Source organism: Oryctolagus cuniculus, chromosome 1 (genome assembly GCF_964237555.1).
Source record: "Oryctolagus cuniculus chromosome 1, mOryCun1.1, whole genome shotgun sequence".
In the NCBI taxonomy this organism is placed as follows: Eukaryota; Metazoa; Chordata; class Mammalia; order Lagomorpha; family Leporidae; genus Oryctolagus; species Oryctolagus cuniculus.
The window spans coordinates 210,639,207-210,659,883 of NC_091432.1; the positions used below are offsets into that span (position 1 = coordinate 210,639,207).

At 40.7% G+C, this 20,677-nt stretch overlaps 1 protein-coding gene across 10 annotated transcripts in view; it reads left to right on the forward strand.

Moving 5' to 3' along the window:
* The window catches only part of ZNF462 (zinc finger protein 462), a 148,799-nt gene that overhangs the window by 33,593 nt on the left and 94,529 nt on the right, over window positions 1-20,677 (forward strand). The window lies entirely within an intron of this gene.

Genomic DNA, 20,677 nt, shown 5'->3' on the forward strand with positions numbered 1-20,677 from the left:
CGGCAGCTCTGTGCAGGAGCATTGTATGGGGCTTTATTTGCTTTAGGTTTTTGACTTTTTTAAGTTTCTCATACAACCTGCACACTCTGACAGGCAGAGTGGACAGTGAGAAAGAGAGACAGAGAGAAAGGTCCCAGCCAGTAACTCCACAACTTAAGGATCTGAGTGTGTTGGAGAATTTCAACAGCTTATCTGAGGGTTTTCTTTCTCTTCACTCACAGTTTTTACCAAAATTTTTAATCCCATCTAATAACTATATAATCCCATCTAATAACTCCAAGGCAATGGAGCAAAAGGCAACTAGAAGACACTCTACATTATAAAACCTGTTTTCTCAAAACATTGATTTGGTTTCTGGTTTTATCCAACTTGATAGAAGAATCACTTGCTGAGTGCTTTGTCTTCCTCTTTGGAGGCATACACACACATACACTCGTGTGCACGTCTGCATATACAAACAATTTTTAGTCTACAAAGAAGTGTGCTTGTTTCTTCCATTTGTCATCTGTACCTTGCTGGCCCAGAGGCTTGACATGGAGGAGAAATGCTGAGAGCATTCCACTGTTAATGGATTCCACAGCCATGAGTCAGCCTGGCCCCAGGCTTCTCGCCTGTGCCTCATCCTATTCCTGCTTGAAGTCAGAGGTCTGGATCTCTAGTTAGGAATGTTGGAACTTGGAAGAAGGGGAAAGTTGGAGGAAGGTGACACAAGTGAATTAAAACAAGACTCCCCTTCTATGCCTCAGAGAAAATGGCTAAAATACACTATCAAAACCAAAATTTAGAAATAAAGCTTTGATAAACCTCTTCCTTCCATTGACTTATGAATCTCTTTATAAATTAATAAAGGGCTTTCAGGATACATTATATGAATTGTTCTTTACTACAACCTTATGAAGTAGAAACACTCTCTATGACCCAGAGAGGTCAAACGACTTCCCCAAAGTCATAGCTGGTTGAATGCCAAGGACAAAGACCCAAACTTGGTCTTCTGACCAACCCTTTCCAGTATAGCATGGATGACTCACCCACGAAGGACACATGCTTTGTAGGCTTTTAGAGGAAGTTGGGGATATTCAGGGGACATCCTCTAACCTTGTGAGGATGTATCATCATGGAAGGAACTCACCATGCTTTCACAGACTAGTCCTTACAGCCTGTCGCTGAGATGCCTTGCTATGGCTTATGTAGGATGGATTTTAGTGATGATTCAGGCCATGGCAGAGACTCGGGAAGATAAAAGAGCACTGTCATAATGATTTGTTTTTTACTTTTACTAAACTCAGAAGGGGTCTACCCCAGGGTATCCCCAAACCGATGTCTTCAAAGCAACAGTCTGATATAGAAGGGAAAGGGAACTGTCATAATTATTTTTCTTTACCTTTGTTTTTACTCAGAAGGATGCTATTCCAATGCTAATGGAAGAGAGGACAGGAACCGTGTTCCAAGGGCCAAACTATCTGCCATTTCTGTTATCTAATTTAATCCTCACTGTATTGTTGTGTGTTGGACCCAAATTTATTCATATTCCTACTTCACATATGAAAACACTGAAGTTGAGACGCCTAAGTAATACGTAACAATTAGCTATTAAGCCAGGGATATGAAATCAAGCAACTTTCCATTGGACAGTTGTACCCACAGCTCTCTCTGAAACTGTTGAGAAGCTTGATAGTAGTTTTTCAGAATAGGAAAGTCCGTGAAAATAATGGCAGAGAATTATCAATAACTCATGTGCCGAAATAACTTTCATGTGTTACCTCGTTTATTCTGTCCTATAATCCTATGAGACAGTGGCACTTTATCAGTTTTTACAGATGAGGATATGGCTGCACAGAGAGGCTGTACAATGTAGCAAGACCAGACAATTGTTAAGTAATAAACACTGGATTCAAACTTGGGCAGATGGGCTCCAAGCCCCTGCTCCTAATTACCAGGCTAAGTGCTGTCTGCAGAACCAGTGCCAGGCTCAACACAGCCCTTGTTGGCTGAAGGCTTTTACACCTGGACCTGCTTCAGGGCTGGTGCATTCCAAAAATGACCAGTTTGACAATGTCGGCGGTAGTGACAGTGTGCTTTGAGGAAGACCCGTATCTCTTATTGTTGCAGAGAGAACACGTGTAAACATCTTTGCTCAATAATCCATAAGACAATATAATATGTAGCTTTTTGAACGGGAGGGATCCGTAACTCATGGGTCTTAATCTTGATGAAAATATAGAGGCAATACAGGACTGTTACGCGCAGCAACAGTTGTGATTAAATCGGCATTTTAAATCTTTCACCCCAGATGTTCAGCTGCCCAAGGTGACTACCTCAAGGTGAATGTCAATGCAAACTCTTGAAAACTGTTTTGTTCAAAGGGGTCTTTCAAGGCTTTCTAGAACTGTGCTGTCCACTACAATAGCCCTGGGCTACAAGTGGCTTTTGAGCACTTGAAATATGCCTGGTCTGAAAGGATATGTTGCTGTAAGTCTAAAATATGCCAAATTTTGAAACTTATTAGAGAAAAAGCAAGAATGTTAAAAAACCTCATCAATACTGCTTTATATTGATTAAGGGTAGATGTTGGTGCAGCAGGTAGCAGGCCACTTGCGATGCCCACATCCCCTGTCCTAGAGCCTAGGCTTGAGTTCCAGCCCCTGTACTGATTTCAGCTTTCTGCTAATGCATACTCTGGGAGACAGCAAGTGATGGCTCAAATTCTTTGGTCTCAGCCACGCATGTCAAAGACTTGATCGAATTCCAGGCTCTTGGCTTTGGCCCGGCGCAGCCCTGGCTAATGTGGGCATTTGGGAAGCAAAATAGCCAATGGGGGAATCTCTCCATCTCTGTCTCTGTCTCCGTCTCTCTGTCTTTTGAATAAAAAGAAGCAAAAGTTATTAATCAAAGGAAAAATTTTAAAAATTGGTAAATGTGTTATGTCGATTGCTGATGTAGTATTTTTGGATATATTAGGCTAAAAAGACTATATTATTGAAATTAAATATGCCTGTTTTTGGCTGCCAGAAAGTTTAAACTTCCATATATGGCTTGTATTATAGTTCTCTCTGACACTGTTGGTCTAGGTAATTTACTTGCTATCTAGTTAAGTAGAAAATGTATGAGAGTGCAATTACCCGTAGTTGATGCCTTGTCTCTGGGCACCATCTGCTTAAACTATTCCAACATGAAGGCTGTTGCTTCTTGGGCAGTGTTCTGCACCTTCATAGGCAGTGTTCTTAAATTCAGCTAAAAGTGCAATTTTCTTTCATAACTGAAGAACAGACTGCACTTGACGTATGTCCAACAAACCGAGCTTTGACCACATCTCATCAGTTCACTCTGGTGGAGTTGGAAAGTTAGTAGATGGCATCCATTGAGAGTTAGCTTTTGTCCTTTCTCCCATTTCAATGTTGGGTAGGTTTGACCCCTTCCCTTCACACCCTGGCTCAGGCCTGCTTGATCTCATCTCTGGACCATCTTAGCATCTGCTTTCGCAGCCTGTGTCTCCCCGCCCTCTCTGCTCCCAGGAGTCCTTCACTGTGCTGCCAAAATATTGAGAGGACACAGCTTTCATTGTATCACATTCTCCTGAATCGAGATGATAAAAGTTCCCTTTTGCTCTCCAGATGAAGGCAGGGAGGGAAGGATGGGTAGGACATTTGAGACTCTGTAGATGTTATCTTATTTGATCCCCACGAAATGACTATTTCTAGACCCATCATACAGGTGAGGAAGCAGTTGTGTAGCTTGCCTGAGGTCAGGTGGTGGGCAGTGGAGGTAGACCTCAGCTGCTCAGGTGACCTCTCGTTATCTCCCTGGAACCTATGCTAATTCTACTGACTTGCCTTGACTGCCAAGCTTTTAAGAATGTTCACAACTGGGGACGGTGTTGTGGCATAGCATGTTAAGCTGCCACCTGCAGTGCTGGCATCTCATATGGGAGCTGGTTTGTGTCCAGCTGCTCCACTTCTGATCCAGCTCCCTGCTAATGGCCTGAGAAAGCAGCAGAGGATGGCCCAAGTGCTTGGGCCCCTGCAACCCATGAGGGAGATCAGGTCAAGCTCTAGGCTCCTGAGTTTGCTCTGGCCTGGGACTGGCCGTTGTGGCCACCTGAGGAGTGAGTCAGTGGATGGAAAATCTCTCTCTCTAACCCTGATTTTTGAAATAAAATAAATAAATCTTAAAAAAAAAGAGAGAGAGAGAGAAAAGAATGTTCACTATCAAACCCACCCTCCCCAGTCCTGAATGGTGTCTTTTCTTTTTCCAAATTCTCAAACCATCATCTCTCTCCTTCTTTGTACTTGGAAACTATATCAGAGCAATCCACACTGCATTATAAGGTATTGGGATTCTTTATCCCCTATTTTTTTTTTTTTTGGTGCTAATCTCGTCTCAATTCTGTTTTCATTCCTGTGAGGAAGAGCATACCTTATATGAAACTTTTGTTCCCTTTGTCTTTTTTTCTGCTTGTCTTCCATGTCTAGAATCATACCAGCTACTTAGAAGACATTCACATGTTCAATAAGTGGATGATGTTGGCACACTGTTGCTGATCTATAAACATTTGGTTTGAGTTCAGTTGAAAATGATTTCTTTTAATGAGGGCAGAGAGGTCTAGGCCAGTGATTCCTTCTTTGCCAGTGTAGATGGGAGATGGAGTGGATCTTGGCAATGACCTAACACTGCCAGGACAGACTTTTCCTCATTGAGTCTCAGGACATATGTGTGTGTATATATATATATATATATATATATATATATATATATATATCCATCGTGATCTCAGGATCTCATTTGTGACTACAGGTGGCCATGATTGGTTGTCCCATATGTCTCCAAAGGGTCGTAGGTTATACCACTTCTAACATTTCCTAGAAGACATCTAAGATGTTTCTATGTGTTTGGGGGAAAAGGCAAAGTAAATAATCCCTTGAGGATAGCGTCTGCATCCTCCAATGGGCCTCATGGAACAATATAGAACTTTAGATGGAATGGTCAGCCAGTTGGGGTCAATGATTGATTAAAGTTTGTGTTCCTGCCAAACCTTGCTTCTTGTATGGGACACACCTACTCCTGTCTGAAGTTTATGAAGGCAGCTAGCAAAGCATTGACATTTGACATACTTGCTAATAGGCAGTTAGTGTTCTGTGGTCAGCGTTGGCTGTGCCTCTTTTGTTCACGTGCCTGTATTATTGGGTACACTCATACTAAGTATTTAAACACCAAAGTGATCACAACACCCACGTGTTCCCTAAAATATGGTTGACTTGTTGGCCAGCCATTCTTGGGTCTCAGGATTTTTTTAAGAGAGAAAATGTTTAGCTTTTTTTTATTTCTCTGAAAACATTTAAACTTTAAAAATAATATCCAGCTTGCAAAACCCACATGTGGATGTTCTATTCAACTCTGCCCTCAGACAAATTTCACTGGTAAATGTTCCAGACATACACTTTCTGAACTTTTTCCTATATTTATATATTAATATCTTTATTAGTATTTTATTAGTATTATTACCATTATTTGAATTATCAGGCTATGCATTTCATTTTCCATTCCATTTTTTTTTGCTTAACTATAAATATTTAAAAAAATAAAACCTTCTCCTAAGTACTCCTCAAGCAGAAGTACAGGTTTTGGCATGCAGCATGAAGCTGCCTGGGGTCTTAGCTCTGAGGGCAGGCAAGCTTTGCCTACCTTGTGTTGAACTTTGGTCATTAGAGACCTTATTCTACTTTCATATATGGATCTTTAAAGACTTACTTCTTTTGAGAAATTCCATAGAAATAAATAGTTTGGAGACCTTTTCAATCATTGTGTTTCTCATCCTGCATATCCGCCAGTGTTCTGGAATGCAGTTACGTTTATGAGTGAAAGTTGTATTTTGTAAGGACACTCTTCTTTGTCTGAAATTTCATTGCCAGAGGCAGGAACAGTATAAGGAGCATAATAATGTGCACAAGGATATGAGAAAAGGAGGATGAAGGTAGAAACCTATCATTAAGTCCCAAAATGCCGAATCTGCTAGGGAATCTTAAAACAAAGATAGCACTGAGATTAGGGAAGGGGATGACTTGTACTTGAGTATAGAGAGGGAAAGATCCTGGCAGAAGGGCCCTACTGATCTACCGTGGAATCGCCTTCAGCCACAAGCCAAGCCCCTGACTCATGGCCATGTGGGACTGAGGCTAAAGTCGTTCAGTAATGCTGATGCTCAGCTCCTCCAACAAAATACAGCTCCCCCACCACACACACACACACACACACACACAGCCTTTCAGTTCAGCAGTGTTATTCAGTGATTGGCTCCTTAGCTCCTCTGTGCCAAGACACTTTCCCCACATTTATACGTTTCTCAAAATTGATGCATGTTATAATCAAAGTGTGTATTTAATGTGCATGCAAATTTCCCTTGCGAATCTATTATTAAGCTAGGTTTTATGGTAAATTTATTTCCAACTGACAGAAGAACCATATATAGGTTCTGAACTCTGGCTAGAGCTGGGGTTCAACAGTTTCTGCTTTCAAGGAACTCACAATGCAGTGTGGGGAGACAAGCAATGCAGCGGGTGACACTGTGGGAAAAGTGCCTAGGAGATTCAGGGTCACTCTGGAGCATTTCAGTCCAGTCTTGAGGTGCAAGAAAAGCCTTTATAGAGAAAGTGGTAATCAGTGAGGACCATTTCCAGGGGGTAGGAAGGGGGCATTTGGCAGTGTCTTTAGAGAGACCATGGGAACACTACTGGTTGTCACTATTGGGCAGGGAGGCTGCTACTAGCACATACTGGGGGGAGACCAGGGTTACTGCTAAATACCCAGGACAGTCTCCCACAGCTGTTATGAGGCTCCCAATGTCAACAGCACCAAGAGTGAGAAAACTTGGTCTAAATTGAGCCTGAAGGGTAAATGGAAATTGGTGAGGGGAGGTGCTCAGGATGGAGAGAGCTGTAGGGGTGCAGAGAAGGGAGCTGTGTAAGGAAAATTTAGGCTGTGGTGGAGAATGGTACGTAAATAATGTTAAAGTAAGATTTCAAAGGAAGAATATCCTAAGAAAGCTGTTCTTGACCATGGTGCATTTGCTTTCAGCTGAATGGTAGCTACAAAAGCCAGATGTAGAGGACTGAAGGAGAAGCAAAGAGAATGAAAGTTTATTTGGGACAAGAAGGAATTAATGAAATGATAATAGTTTTAATTAAATATTTATATATGTGTGGAAACTATGCCAAATGCTTTTACAGTCATGATCCAGATCATTCCACACAACAATTCTATGAAACATGGATTACTCTATATGGATGTGGTAATAGAGGTTTGGAGACTTTACATAGATTGTCAAGGATAAATATGAGTATAGCTGATAAATTATGGAGTTGATTCTTTGTTGTTGTTGTTTTAAGATTTATTTATTTATTTGAGAGGCAGAGTTCCAGACAGAAAGAGGGAGAGACAGAGAAAGGTCTTCCATCCACTGGTTCACTCCCCAAATGGCTGCAGTAGCTGGACTTGAGCCCATCTGAAGCCAGGAGCCAGGAGCTTCTTCCGGGTCTCCCACACGGGTGCAGGGGCCCAAGCACTTGGACCATCTTCCACTGCTTTCCCAGGCCATAAGCAGACAGCCAGATGGGAAGAGTTGCAGCTGGGACATGAACCAGTGCCCATATGAGATGCCTGCACCACAGACAGAGGCTTAGCCTGCTATGTCACAGCACTGGTCCCTGGAGTTAACTCTTTTTGGAGACCTTTTTGACTCTACCTATTCTGTTTCCCTACAGAGGAAGATAGTCCAAAGGTGTGTGTGTGTGTGTGCGCGTACCCCTGCACGTGTGAGAGTTTAAAGTGTGAATGACCTAGCTAGTGGTCATTGAAAATGCAGAAGGGGTAGCTATTAGGTGGACTCCCCGATAGCCAAGGAGAGAATTGGGTTAGGATGTCACGGCAATGGAGAGTGGGAACACCCTTTGATTGTAGTAAGAGGATAAAAGAAAAAGGATGGGTACCTGTGTTGGTGAGGAAGGGAAAGCCAGACAAAAACTGGAAGCCTCCTCCTCTTCTTAACGAGACACAGGAAAAATGGGAGACAGACTTAACTATGTAAACACCAGATTACTGGGTAGACTTGAAGCCATGAATTTTCAAGGACACCAACATGGGGATCTTCAAGAGAATGTGGGAGAAAACATTTGTTTAGACAGTTCCAAGGTTGAGATTTTTCTAGATGGGAGAAACAGAGAGCTAGGCTTTATAATGTAACTCATTCTCAGTTTTCCTTCTACCTGGTTAAATTCCTTTAAAGAGAGAGAGTGTGTAACTTCAATTTTCATTGGAGCTCAAAAGGCTAAAAGTGTATGGGTAAGACAACTTGATTGAGAATCAGTTCTCTTTATGATTTCAAGATTGGAGTTCCTAAGATCATTGCATATGGGTCATCTAAAATTATTGGCTTAAATAGTCAGAAAAGCATCTCAAACAGGATGTTCCGGTGGACAGAAGTCAGGGTTCTTAGTCACTTGAAATGAGACACTTAAATTCATTATTACCAGTACCTTTCCAAATCACTCCAGTTGCTTCACGTTTGATGATTTTAAAGATATTTAAAAAGATTTATTTATTTACTTGAAAGGCAGAGTTACAGAGAAGAGGGAGAGATAAAAAGAGAGACAGAGATTGATCTTTTATCCATTGATTCATTCCCCAAATGGCTGCAATGGCCAGAGCTGGGCCAGGTTAAAGCCAAGAGCCCGGAATTCTATCCATGTCTCCGATGTGGGTAGGAGGGGCCCAAGCACTTGGGCCGTCTTCTGATGCTTTCCCAGGTGCATTGGCAGGGAGCAGGATAGGAAGTGGAGCAGCTAGGACTTGAGCTAGCTCTCATATAGGTTGCCAGTGTTGCAGATGGTAGCTTAACTCACTGTGCCGCCACATAGGCCCCTTGATGATTTTTTTTAAAATGTTTATGTAGGCTTTTTGAAAATCTTTCAAATCATCAAATTGAAAATGAAAGTGTCATTCATCTGGGCCCACATCCGGCTAATTTACTTGGGTAAGGTAGGTTTGCCCTACCTTTGAAAACTTTTATGCCCTCTTTCCCAGTAGTTACCTCTCTTAACTTTGTTTTCATGTTCAAATGTATTGGCCAGCTTTTCCACAATGATGCTAACCAGTCCTTGTCTGGTTTTTGACTTGAATTTTTTGAAATTTTATCGGTAAGCATGATGCTGTTTTCATCCTGAATTTCATAAAACACTTTTCATAGAATTCCATAGAAATGCTTCTATAGTAATCAGGTTTTTTTCTTTTTGACCACTTAATATAGTGGAGTCCTGATAGATTTTCTTGTATTGAAACACTGCCTTTCTGCAGGCATACCTACTTGATCTTTGAGTGATATTGTTTTATTTTGTATTTTTGCATCTATTTATGTGAAATTTGCTTTCATTATTGTTTATGATGAGCTTTTATATCTATATTAAATACATTGGTTTTGTGAATACACTGATATCACACTTATGCTGTAGGCTAGACCAATTTAAAAAGCATCTGATTTACTATTTCCTTAAAATTTCTTAAGATTCTTGCGATTGTGTTAGCTTTTAGACTCTTTTCTAGTTGTCCATTGGTACAGTTTTTCTTGGATTCCTTTTCATTATACATGTATTTCTAGATAATTATACATTAAATTAGGTTTATAAATATTGCCATGAGTTTTTCATAGTAAGTTTTAAATTATAATTTATTTTCCATTCAATTTGTAGATCATGTCTGCCTCTTATCCTTCATTTTCTGTATTTGTGCTTTGCCTTTTTTCCCCTTTTTTCTTAGTTATGCTAGGTGGTAGTTTTATTTAATTTGCTATCATGCTATATTTTTAAAAACAAGTAATTACTGGGGCAAGTTTTGTGGTTCAGTGGGTTAAATTCCTGCCTGCCACGCTCACATCCCATGTGAGCACTGGTTTGAATCCCAGTTGCTCCACTTCCTATCCAGGTCCTTGCTAATGTACCTGGGAAGGCAGCAGAAGATAGCCCAAGTCCTTGGCCTTTGCCACCCACATGGGAGACCCTGATGGAGTTCAGGGCTCCTGCTTTGGCCTGCCCCAGCTCTGGCTATGTGGCCATTTGTGTAGTGAATCAGCAGGTGAAAGATTCTCTCTCTGTAAAACTCTAAAACTCTGCCTTTCAAATAAATAAATAAATCTTCAAAAAAATTAGGTAATTACTGAGTCATGATTTTCTATCTTTATTGTAATCAAATCTTTTCTTCCACTCTTGCTGTTTCTTCTTGTTTCCCTTTGTACTTGAGTTAGATGTTTTATTCATTTAATATTATGATTTCTTGGTTTATAATAAAATATTATTATTCAATTTATAATTCTCATAGAGCTCTGAAATTTCCTCTAAGTACCGCTCTTTTTTATATTTATTGAATTTCTTTTTTTTTTAAAGACTTAATTATTTATTTGATAGTCAGAGTTAAACAGAGAGAGGAGAGGCAGAAAGAGAGAGAGGTCTTATATCTGCCAGTTCACTCCCCAGTTGGCTGCAAAGGGTCAGAGCTGTGGCGATCTGAAGCCAGGAGCCAGGAACTTGTTCCTTGGGTGCAGGGGCCCAAGGACTTGGGCCATATTTCACTGCTTTCCCAGGCCATAGCAGAGAGCTGGATCAGAAGTGGAGCAGCCAGTACTGCAGGCGGCAGCTTTATCTGCTATGCCACAGTGCTCACCCATGAAATTTCCTCTAAGTACTGCTTTTATCAAATTCAACATTTAAATATGTAACATATTTAATGTCACATTCTGCGATTGAGTTTTCTTTTCTGTTTATCCCAGAAATTATTTAAGATACTGTTAAAAAAATTCCCCAAGTATTTGAAATTTTTGCTTCCTTTTCAGTTTAAGTAGAAATTAAGACTTTTCCTGATTTGTAATATGTTATCTCTGAATTCTGGCACTACAGATTTTTGTAAACCTCTACAGGCACTTGAAACCTTTGAAATGTCCCTCAGATGCTTGGAATAGAAATATGTTTTCTATTTGAGGACATAGAATGTGAAATATATCTCAACTCATTTTTTAAATTATTTCAATTGTGTCCTTAGTTGTCTATCTCCATTTAATCTGTTAAGTGCTTCTGCCTATTTTTTGGTATATTTTGCAATTTTTTTATTTGTTTCCGTGAGAGGCATGCCTATTCATAATAAATCTTCATTGTGAGTTGTGTTCAAGTGTTGTTCTTCACCATCTTGAAGCTTGTTGTATGTCGAATCTAACCATGAATAATATTAATCCTGAGCCCTGCTTTCTTTGGTCTTTGACCAAATTATTGTTGTTTTCACACTTTCGGTGTCATTTTCCTATATGGGTGTCTCTTTCAAACCAAAAACAATTTGGTTTTGTTTTAAAATCACACTGGGGATATTTTCCCTAGAAGGAGTTAGCCAATTCACATTTATTGAAATAATATATACACTTGATTGTAATTCATTTTATGCATTTTCCTTTATATTTCTGTACAGTTTCCTTTGTCCTCTATATTTTCGTTAATTCTCTCTCTCTTTTTTTTTTTTTTTTTTTTTTTGACAGGCAGAGTGGATAGTGAGAGAGAGAGACAGAGAGAAAGGTCTTCCTTTTGCTGTTGGTTCACCCTCCAATGGCTGCCCCGGCTGGCGCACCGTGCTGATCCGAAGGCAGGAGCCAGGTGCTTCTCCTGGTCTCCCATGCGGTGCAGGGCCCAAGCACTTGGGCCATCCTCCACTGTACTCCCCGGCCACAGCAGAGAGCTGGCCTGGAAGAGGGGCAACCGGGACAGAATCCGGCGCCCCGACCGGGACTAGAACCCGGTGTGCCAGCGCCTCTAGGTGGAGGATTAGCCTATTGAGCCGCGGCGCCGGCTAATTCTCTCTTGATAGTAATGAAAAACAATATTATCTGTTTTTATTTTTATTGCTAATTAAATTTTTAACTTTAATTAATGTGCCTATATATCTATTTAGAGATTTATTAACCTCAGAATGAAACAGTATCACCTATTTATTTATGGCCTGCTGTGAAAATTGAGACTATTCACCCACATATATTTATCCCCTAGTGGCTCTACATGCCCACCTCTTTATTTTGTCGTTATGCCTAAAGATTTTTTTTCTTTTTGCAATCCTGTATACTTCCACATTTATTATTATGGAACAGTTAATGGTTATTATAATTATTACGCTGAAGAGATGGTAATATTGATATGCAAGCATTATAAATTATTTGATCTTAGTTCTCCATGTACGTGGATTTGGTGTTCCCATCCTCTGCTTATCTCTAACTTGCCTGTTGTCGAGATCAGGATTTTCAACCTGCTCTTGATTGGATGTACTATACATCACTTAGTAGATTGTGCAAAAGAGTTGCTCATGTGTTGTACTCTGTGAGTATCCCTTTCCTAAAATGCTTTTCTCACACTTTTATACATGATTGGAAATGAATACTTGGATCTTATTCCCTGTTTCTCAGCTCCTGATAAACACTGCTTCACGTTTTCTGTCATTGTGTGTTACTGTGAGTTAGAAGCATCTTTCTCCCCTTAATTAATTTTAAGTGTCTTAATGTTAATAGAATCTGACTTCACCAAGATGTCTCAATTTGGATGATTCTGTATCTTTCCCGGGACATTGGATATTCCTTTATTCCAACAATTTTCTATCATAAATTTCAGCATATTTCGTTTTGGCTTTGTTTTGTTTTGTTGTGCTTCTAGAATGCCTTTTATCTGTATGTTGGATCTCTGTTTTCAAACTTTCTCATCTGTCATCTTCTCCACTTGCTTTCATCTACTTGTCCTTTTCCTCTGCATTTTGTGCAGTTTTTTGAAAACTGCTTTCCACATCATCCACTTTGCTCTTGCTTTGTGGGTACCACCTCTCATAACTTTAATATATTTACTGGTTCTGCAGTGATTTTGTTTTTGTCTTCAGTTGCTTTCTTCAATTGCCAGCTTCCCTTTCATCTCATCCTGATGTCCTATCATTGCATCTTTGATCTCTTCTGTCATAGAATCTCTGCTAATTGTTGAATATGATTTCCTTCTGTGTCATGTTCCTTCTGAATAGATTGTAGATTGGTTTTTCCATGATATTTCTGTCCCCTTTTCTCTCCTCTCAGTCCATTTTTGTTTTCTAAGTTTCGTCTCTTAGATTCAGATGTAGCTATCAGAACTTTCTCTCAGCCTTCAGATAATACGGGTCCTATATCTAAATCTCCGCCTCGATCCCTGTGTAATTTGGCTTCCAGAACCAGAGTTTGAGTCCCAGTGCTTTGTCTTTCTTCTGTAGTCAGTCCTTCATCGATTTAAAAGGACCCTGGTTGTGTTCCTGGGCAGGATTCAGTTGATGACTTTTATCTTTAAACTCTCCAATGCTGAGTTTTAAGTCCCTCTTTTGATTTGAGGACCCTATATGTCTGTTGATTAGGTGTAGCCAAAGCCTTTTCTAGTTCTGTTTATATTTTTCCTCCAGCCAAGCCTTGTTTGCAGTTTAAAATAATTAGTCACTATTTTTTTCTTGATCTCTTGGTGAGTTTAAAGCATACATATTATTTTGAGAGATTTGTGTCTTTAGATGTTGGTTCTGACTGAGTGTTTGGCTGTGCACTTTAGCTTTAGTGCAACAGTCAAATGACTTATCCAAGTTTGGAGATATTCTCTATTAAGATTTTGTCATGAAAGTTTCCTGTCATAGAGCAGTCTAGAATCTTGTGGATTTAACCAACTCAGTATTTACTAGATAAAATTCTATGATTCTTTCCTCTGTGGATTGCCATGTCTTGCTTTGGAATATCAAGGACACCAGTCATGACTGGTTCTGAAATTATTAAGGAAATGAGTATCAGTATTAGCGTTGCATTGGCCATAATATTCATTCTTTCAAGGACAATAATTTTCTTTTATGAGTGTACTCTCAATTGCTTTTGATGCTGGATGTGCAACTTGGTATTTTCCCCTTAATTGCTATATAAGAAGATAAATATTTGCAAACATTAATCTTCCATGCTCTTTAAGGACTGTATAGCTATATTGTATTCATCCAATCCACAGCACTTAAAAGTAGGCTTCCAGACGAAGGGGTTACTCCTGGTCTAACTGGTGGTCTCAGAGACATACATACAGGAAGGAAAGGAATAATCATACAGGAAGGAAAATTGAGCTTGGTTTTAAAACTTGAGCAGGAATCAGAACTAGCCTCCAGGCTGTTAAACCTGGTTGTTAGTTGTTAGGCCTCCCCACTAGAGTTTGTCATTCAGGTTTGAAATGGAACCTGAAAATTTGCATTTCTAACAAGTTCTTAGGGGTTGCTGGTACTGCTGCCTTGGGGACCAGAAATTGGGAACCATTGTCTTAAAAGATGACAATTATTGGGGCTTTTAAAATGTGGAAAGAAATATTCTACATGAAGGAAAAAATGGAACCAAACGAAGAGACCTTAACAGTCTCCTGATTGCTAAGCTCTTCAGAATGATGGTGGACACTTTATGGGAAAATATTTAAAATGCTAAAGTTGATTCCCAGGCATTCTGATAAATTTTAGCTTTTTTATATCCAGCAAATTGATATAGATACCTACCAGGAACACAGATAGATAAATACATAAAGGGTAAATTAATATATTAGTAAATGCAAAAAGATATCCCAAGTTATGGTTGGTTTCAGAATGCAATATATAAAATGTTGGTGGAAAATGAAGTTAAAAGGTAAGTTTATGTTGGTGCAAAAACTTTTTTAATGATTTATTTATTTGTTTGAAAGAATTACAGAGAGAGAGGGAGAGACAGAGAGCAAGCCAGCTTCCATTCAGTAGTTCACTCCCCAAATGGCCGCAACAGCCTGGGCTGGCCAGGCCAAAACCAGGAGCCAGGAGCTTCTTCCAATTCTCCCAAATGGGGCCCAAGTATTTGGGCCATCCTCCGCTGCTTTCCCAGGTGCATTAGCAGGGAGCTGGATCAAAAGTAGAGCAGCTGGAACTCGAACTGGCACTCATATGGGATGCCATCCCTGTAGACAGTGGCTTAACTCATTAACTTGATGTGCCCCAGCACTGGCCCCAAGTGCAAAAAATTTTGAAATGCATCCATAATTTTTTTTCATAATATTGCACATTCCATGAACTTTTTGAAGGTCCCTCCTATAATTGGAAGTGAAATCTGCTATCAACAATACTCTGGTATTATTGTTCGGAGCCACATACTAGGTCTTCTAGAAGGAGGCTGGCTTCCCTGCCAGGCATCTGTAGGACTGACGACTTTTCTCTGTTCCATTTTACATGAACTGACCCTGATGTTTCCAGATACCCCTAAGGCTCATTCAGCCAGACTCTTCAGTGACTTTGTTGGCTGTGCACATTTTCCATAAGAAACAAGACGATGTTTCTCAGGGGGTAGATTTGGCAGGCATAAAGCTACTACATAACCTTGTTCTGATTCCATGAGGTTGGATTCTGAAGAAAGATAATTCAATGTTATAGCTCTTGTTCTTGCGTGTATACCTTTGTCAGCAACTTTCAGTCTTCCAAATGTGCTTCCAAAGTCTGAACACACTGCTTGCATGCCTAAGAAGTTCTTTGAACAAACTGCAGACAATGGATTTTGTACCTTTTCAGTTAACTCTCCGGAGTGTGAATCCAGAGCAGAGGAAACACTGGAATCGGCCCCCCAGTGAAGAAAGAGGCTTATTACTAAGAATGTGTGGTGCAGAGACTTTAAGTCTGAATAGTCTTTGATACACTGAACAACATTTATGGAGTGTCTCAACTACTGATCTCCCTTCTCCAATTATGGAATTCAATAAACATTTTTTTTTTTCTGGCATCAAAGATTTTGTGTTCCAGAAGGCTTGGGCAGGTGATGTTACTTGAGATTCTGATTTTTTTCGCATCTGAAAAATGAGATGCTGGGCCAGGTTGAGCTGTGTGATCTTTAAAGATCTCCTCTCTAGTGGACATTTTCAGCCTGACCAAGGTTATTTCAGAGCATTTCTTTTTTGATTTGAAGACGGCACAAGTTATGTGTGGTTTCAGTAGTTTGTAGGGATGCTAAGGAGAGAAAATTCTGCTTCTAGTTAATTCTGTTATACCTACCTCTACGATAGCATTTGGGTCGAATTCTTCCTAGGGCTTTCCAAAATGCTTTGCAAGCCAAGAGCAGAAAGGTTTGGGGGGCCGGTATTGTGGCGTAGCAGGTAAAGCTGTCATCTGACGCTGGCATCTCATATGTGTGCCCATTTAAGTCCCAGCTGCTCCACTTCAATCCAGCTCCCTGCTAATGGCCTGGGGAAAGCAATGGAAGATGGCCCAAGTGTTTGGGCCCTTGCACCCATGTGAGAGACCCACAAGAAGCTCCTGGCTCCCGAATCTTGGCTTCGGCTTGGCGAAGCCCTGGTCACTGCGGTCATATGAGGAGTGAACCAGAGGATGAAAGATCTCTCTTCCTCTCTCTCTTTCTCTCTCTCTCTCTCTCTCCCTCTTTGTGTCTCTTTCCCTTTTCCTCTGTAACTCTTTCAAATAACTAACTACATAAGTAAAACGAATGGAAAAGTTTTTGTGGAGAGAAGGAGACCAAGAAGTGTCAAATGTAGCCATAGATAATGACCCCAGGTATTATCTCAGCATGATGAATACAAGGGTGGAACAGTGCAGCCAGAGGACCTGGGTGCTGAGGAAAAGGAGGATGACTGTCTACTTAAATATCAAGAATAAGTGAGAGCTTACAATTTCTCGTATCCCCGTAGTCAACTAATCATCGTGATGTGGATTCCTTAGCCACATTAGTTGTGGTGGGAAGTGTCATACAGTACTAAATTTTGTTTTGTTTTGCTTTTCTGGTCTTGGAGGCTTTCAGGAATTGCTTGGGTTCCTAAGCATTTCATTTGAATTGGTGCCATTGCTTCATTTTCTCCTGGAAAGCAGGCATGCATACTGTTAGTCATTCATACCACAAATCTCATCAGGGCCAGACCTGTGCTGGGCCCTGGGGACATAGAACAAAAAGGAACACATTACTTGTCCTCTGAAAAGTGATTTTGAGTAGCCTGGAGCTCCATCGCTTAGAAAGAAGATAGCTTTACACATTGGATAAAAGAAAATATGCATTGTGTTTTTAATAGAAATTTTAGTTGGAGGCCACATGCTGAGTGTAGAACTTGATCACTTTTAATGACATTGGACCCTTGCTTACAAACCCCATAGGGTCATCAACAATTCAAGGCCATTTCACTTAAGGAAAGACCAGTTACATGCCTTCCTTCATCTTGGGTTTTTCCTGAAAGATTTTTGGTAAGACACCCAAATCTGAAAAATAAAACTGAAAACCTGTGGTATCATATGCATAGGCTCTGCTAATCAGTTAGAACCACTGAATCCTAAGGTCTTGATGTTGGGAGAGAACTTCTTGATTATCTGATCCAGATATTCCTCAGACAGGACCCCAGGAAGGGATTGTAAAGGCAGACGGGTTATGTTCAGAGACGAAAACCCTGGAGATCATTTGTGACACAGTTTCCAACCTTGGCACTGCTGACATTTTTTGAATCACATCACTCTTTCCTGTGAGGGCTGTCCTGTGCATTGTAGAATGGTTAACAGCCTCTCTGGCCTCTACCCTCTGGATGCTGGTAGCACTTCTCTAACTGCGATATATGCAGATATCTTCAGGTATTGCCAGATATCCCTGGGCTGGGGGCAGGGGGAGGAAAATTGTCCCTGGTTGAGGCCACTGGTTAATAACACTGGGTTAGTAGAGGAACCTAACCTTCATGTCTAATCTTTTTTATGTTGGATTAGAATCTTTTCATTCAGAAACTGTCTTTTCATTCATTCATTCACACAGCACATATTGGCTGAGTATCTGTTGAGTATACTGTGTACCTTGTCACCAGGGCTAGATACCAATGTGAACAAGACAGACCTGTTCTTAAAGTGCTTAGAATTTAGTCAAGGGATACAGACCACGGACAAACAAGTATCATGTCAACAACAAAGGAAACCAAGTATGGATGTTGTTGTGGGCAGGGTGTTCATTTTCTTGGGAGTAGGGTTAGGAGTGGTGTTTGACATTGAATGGAATTGTCAGGGAAAGCCCCTTGGAGAATAAAGTCTTAGAGCCTAGGCATGAATAATGAGGAGATTGCCACCTGAACACTGGCATCTATGTTTCATAATAATAATATAAAGTAAGGGGGTAAATGTAATCAGTAAAAAAACCTTTCAGAATGTGAGAAGGAGATCTTGTAAAACAAGTCAATTTGTACAAAAAAGGTTGACCATCATGATCTCATCTAGCAGATGATCAAAGTGATGCCTTGAAAGACTTGCTCAGGGTGAATATGGTAGACAGAGACATCACACTTCCTGTCACTTTTTGGTGTTAGTGACCTAAGGACAAATTCTTTCATTGGCTGGATAAATATTTCAAGATAACTTTTTGTTTTGTTTTAAAGACTTACAATTTATTTGAATGACAGAGTTACCTAGAGACAGGGAAAGAGAGAGAATCTCCCATCCTTTGGTTCATTCCCCAAATGGCCACAGTGGCCTAGGCTGGGCCAGGTTGAAGCCAGGAACCAGAAGCTTCCTGTGGGTCTCTCTCATGGGTGGCAAGAACCCAAGCACTGGGCTGTCTTCTGTTGCTTTCCCAGGCCATTAACAGGGAGCTAGATCGGAAGTGGAGCAGCTGGGACACAAACCAGCACCCATATGGGGTGCTGGCATCACAGGCGGTGGCTTACTATCTGAGCCACAATGCCAGCCCCTGGTTTTGTTTTGTTTTTTAAAGGAATGACCTAATAATGAATATGCTGCAGAAGCTTAAGTTTGTTAGGCAAAAGTGAGATTTGTCAAGGATTTATGCAATACGTGGCTTGACCAAGTACCTGAACATATTTTCATGTCATTATAAAGCCTACCGTTGTGTTGGCAAACAAATGTATAAGCTCTCTGCTTCATTTCTGGGGTACAGCAACTTTTGGGTATAAACTTACTTGCCAAAAGTATGATCGGAGATTGCAAGAGAAAAGAAATAACTGTCTTTTTGGAAAAAAAAATTCCAATTCTGAGGTATCTGCCAGTCCCATTGTATAAATACATGCTGTGTTTTTCCTACTATAAGACTCTATTAATATGGTGCGGACACTAACGCATCTCAATGGGCCAGTTGGCTGGTTGAATCAGGAAGAAGGGCAGCTTTCTGACAGCTTCTGCTGTAGGTGGCGGCCAAGAAGAGGAAAACAACATCACAGACTCCTTGGGTAGGTGCCGTCAGGGTGTTCCTGGTCCACATAGACCCAGCTGTCGTTGGCCTTTTGAGACCACAGGTTGCTGGGGACATTCATCAGACAGGGCAGTCAGAACAGGAATCCTGATTTGGAGAGAGTTTCATCTGACGTAAGAAATTTGACCACAGAGTCATTGTATTGAGACCTGCCACTTATAGGGAGCGACCCAGGTCAGTTCTCATCCAAAGGAAATGACGTGGCTGAAGTTTTTTGGGCAAAACCATGGACACACAAGAGTCAACAAGTGTCAGGGAGCTGAGGTTGGGACTTCTGTGGACTTTTCCCCCCACATGGATGAAGCTCTTTTGGCCGAATTTTCCTATACTCGCCACAAGACAACAGCCAGATGTCATTTTTTTTTTCCTTGAAATAATACTACTGAGTGAGGTAAGTTGTTAAAATGGTTTCTGGATTCCTTTACTGAAACCACAGAATCCAGACTTGGTGTGTTTGGCTGGATCTTGAGAGCCAGGAACAGTTTTGGCCTTGATGGTAGCTCCAAGCCCTGAAGTCAGTCAGGCCGCCAAGCTCACAAGGAAAGAACTCAGTGCGTGTTTTGGTCTTTCATGATGTGCAAGATGACTTAGTGTGGCTTTTGCTTACTCTGCGTCTTAATCAGTTCTGTAATGAAGACCCAGCAGCATATCTGCAACTTCCCTTTAATTTTACAATTTTTATAATGAGAGTTCTTGTAGTGTGAAAAGTGGCTGTAGAAACCCAGCCAGCATTCTGAAGAGTCTATAAAGGAACACCGTGATTTTCTGTCTCTGCTGGATGGGTGAGGTTTGGCTCTGGAGGAGAGAAATCAGTTATCTCTTGTTCCTAAATGCTAGGGCAAGAATGACTTCAAAGTTTCCAAGGAGCTTCCTGATGAACCCCTGACATTTCAGAGAACTCCTCTGTACTTATCACTTCTAATGTATTCATTCGACACCAAGAATGGTTTTCCATTTTTTGAAAGAACATGATGAGGAGCTGTGATCTAGTTTGTCATGGTTGCCTTCTTTGGAGATTTTTAGTGTGAGGGAAGGTGTCTGCGTTTTGTTTTGTTTCTAAGTCACATCTCAGAATATTGTCAGGACACTTGGAGAGCTGGAGTTATCTAGTGAACTGCAGGTTCCTCTTCCCACACAATGAAGGCTGAAGCTGCTGAGATACCACCCTGCTTCCTCCCTTTCTTTTCTTGTCCCTTCTCTCCTTTTATCTCCTTGTTCACATCACACGCTTCCTTTTCTAAGGACAGGAGAGCTGGCAGACTGCCTATTGGCCTGTTGGCCTCAATTAGCCTTATATCATTGCAAAGGAATGCATGAATTCTCCAGAAGGTATGTAGTATCTCTTTCTGTGTTAGACATTCACTACCTGCTTTCATAACAGGTCACTCCGCCAGAATCAGT